The sequence below is a fragment of the Jaculus jaculus genome, chromosome 6 (assembly GCF_020740685.1).
Source record: "Jaculus jaculus isolate mJacJac1 chromosome 6, mJacJac1.mat.Y.cur, whole genome shotgun sequence".
Taxonomy (NCBI): domain Eukaryota; kingdom Metazoa; phylum Chordata; class Mammalia; order Rodentia; family Dipodidae; genus Jaculus; species Jaculus jaculus.
The window spans coordinates 114,775,019-114,778,000 of record NC_059107.1 but is presented as its reverse complement, the minus strand read 5'-3'; positions in this window follow the sequence as shown (position 1 = coordinate 114,778,000).

Below are 2,982 nucleotides of genomic sequence, written 5' to 3'. Positions count from 1 at the left end.
ATTTTTTCTCTGTTTATTTTCTGCTTAGAGGATCTGTCTACTGATGATAGTGTGTGTTAAAGTCCCCTACTAGTATTGTATTGAGATTCATACCTGTTTTATTGCCTAAGAAATTTTGTTTTATAAAATTAGATGCTTTTTTGTTTATTGCATCTAGGTTTATGATTGTTATATCTTCTTTATGAATTGTTCCTTTAATGAGTATAAAGTGGACTTCTGTATCTCTTTTGATTACTTTTGGTTTAAAGTCAATTTTATCTTGTTTTGTGATTCCATTTGCTTGGAAAATCATTTTTTATGTTATTTGTTTATTGATTTGAGGGAGTCAGAGAAAGAGAGAGAGACAGAGATAATGGGCGCACCTGGGCCTCCAGCCACTGCAAACAAACTCCAGACACATGTGCCCACTTGTGCATCTGGCTTACGTGGGTCCTGCCAAATTAAACCTGGGTCCTTTGGCTTTGTAGGCAAATACGTTAATACTAAGCCATCCCTCCATCCCCTGGAAAATCTTTTTCCATTTTATTATCCTAAGGAATTGTTTATCTTTAAATGTAAGGTGGGTTTCTTGTAGACAGTAAATGGATGGATCCAGCTTCCTGGTCCAGCTTGTTAACCTGTGTATTTTGATTGGAGAGTTTAGGACATTTATGTTCAGCATTACAGTTGTGAGGTATGAGTTAATCCCTGTCATGTTGATGGTTTTGTGGAGTTTGGTATTGTCTTGGTCTTTGCATGTTTTTATGACTAATCTAGTCCTCATTGTTTCTTTTTCTCTCCTCTTGTGCATGTTGGTTCATCTCCTAAGTGTGGAATATTCCATACAATATTCTTTGTAGGGCTTTGTGGCAGTTTGATTCAGGTGAACCCCCAAAATTTATGTGTTCTGAATGCTAGGTCCCCAGCTGATGGCAATTTGAGAGTTGGAGCTTCTTGGAGACAGTGTATTGTTGGGGGTGGGCTTATGAGCTTTATAGCCAGCTTTCCCTTGCCAGTGTTTGGCACACTCTCCAGCTGCTGCTGTTGTCTATCTGATGTTGATCTGGTAGTGATGTCCACCCTCTGCTCATGCCATTGTTTTCCCCTACCAAAGTGGAGTTTACCCTTGACTCTGTAAGCCAAAATAAGCCCTTTCCTCCCACAAGCTGCTCTTTGTTGGGTGTTTTTTGACAGTAATGCAAGGCTGATTGCATCAGGCTGATATGGTGCTCGTGTAATTATATAGCTGGTGTATATTGTGGAAGGGTTATTTTTTTTTCTTCACCTTCTATTATGAGTGATAGTTTTGCTGGATATAGTAGTTTGGGTTCAAAGCCATAGTCACTTATGTTTCAAAATGCTCAATTCCAAGCTCTTCTGGCTTTAAGTATTTCCGTTGAAAAATCTAGGGTAATTCTGATGGGCTTACCTCTGTATGTTATGAGCTGTATTCCTCTAACAGCTTTTAGGATTCACTCCTTTTTTTCTGTTCTGATTATTATGTGTCACGGGGTGTCTCTTCTCAGGTGCTGTCTATTTGGTATGCTGTGTACTTCTTGTATTTGGATTGGTATTTTCCTGTAAGATTGGGAACATTTTCTTCAATAATTTTGTTGAATATATTCTTCCTGCCTTTGGCCTTCATTTCTCCCCCTTTCTGTATGCCTATGACTAGAATTTTTTTAAGGTATCCCGAAGTTCTTCATGTTCTAGTTTTTAACTTGGCAATGTTTTTAGAATCCCTATCTAGTTCTTCTGTCTTGTCATTGAGTTCTGAAACCTTGTCCTCCATGTTGTCCATTCTGTTGGTGAGGCTTTCCTGGGAGCCTTTTAGGAGGGTCATTGCATTTCTGTTTTCTGTTATGTTTTTCTTCAGCATTTCCATCTTTCTTGAATTCCATTTTCATTTCTTGATTTGACCTTTTTATTGTCTCTTGGAGTTCATTCCTGCATTTGGATATGTCCTCACTGAGCTTTTTCCATTGGCCCATTATCTCATTTATTTTTGATGCTCCTTAAATTCCTTTAGCCTTCTGTTGATTTCTTTTTTATTGTCTTCAATTTCATTAGGCCATTAATGGAGTACTGTTTCTTGATTTTCTGGTTTCCTTCATCCATTTATTGAGATGTTCTTGTTGAATACATTCCATTTTCTTCATCCATCCTTTGTTGTTGTATTTCTTCCAATTCATTGAGCCAAACTTTGCTTTGTATTTTGAATTCTTTTGCCAATTTTCCTTTATTTCCTTCAGTCATTCTTGGAGTTCCTGTTTGATTACCCTTTGTCCTGTTTCTTCCCATTCAACAAACCCTTTGTTCACAGTTTCAATAAGTTCATTTAAAATGTTTGTTGAAGCTGGTGTGGTGGTGCATGCCTTTAATCCTAGCACTTGGGAGGCAGAGGTAGGAGAATTGCCATGAGTTCAAGGGCACCTGAGACTACATAGTGAATTCCAGGTCAGCCTGGGCTACAGTGAAACCCTACTTCAAAACAAAACAAAAATGTTTGTTGAGAGCTGTAGGTATGGCTTAGCAGTTAAGGCTCTTGCCCACAAAGCCAAAGAACCCAGGTTTGATTTCCTAGGACCCATGTACAACAGATGCAAATAAATAAATAAAAATGGAACAACAGAACATACTGACTCAACACTGACATATGTTTAAAAAATATTTTATTTACTTATTTGGTTTTTTTGAGGTAGGGTCTCACTGTAACTCAGGCCAATCTGACTATGTATTCTCAGGGTGACCTCAGACTCATGGTGATTCTCCTACCTCTGCTTCCCAAGTGATGGGATTAAAGGCATACATCACCACACATGGCTAAAATATTTTTAACTTTTTAAAAATTAAAAACATGCTATGTATGGACACATTATGTGAGGTACCATCTTTTCCCTCCTCCCGCCCCCATTCCACTGGGGCCCTCTTCAATGGGGTTACTGGTATTCCCTGTGGGGTTGTTGGTTATGCATTATGGGATCAGCAGTCAGGGAGGTAATG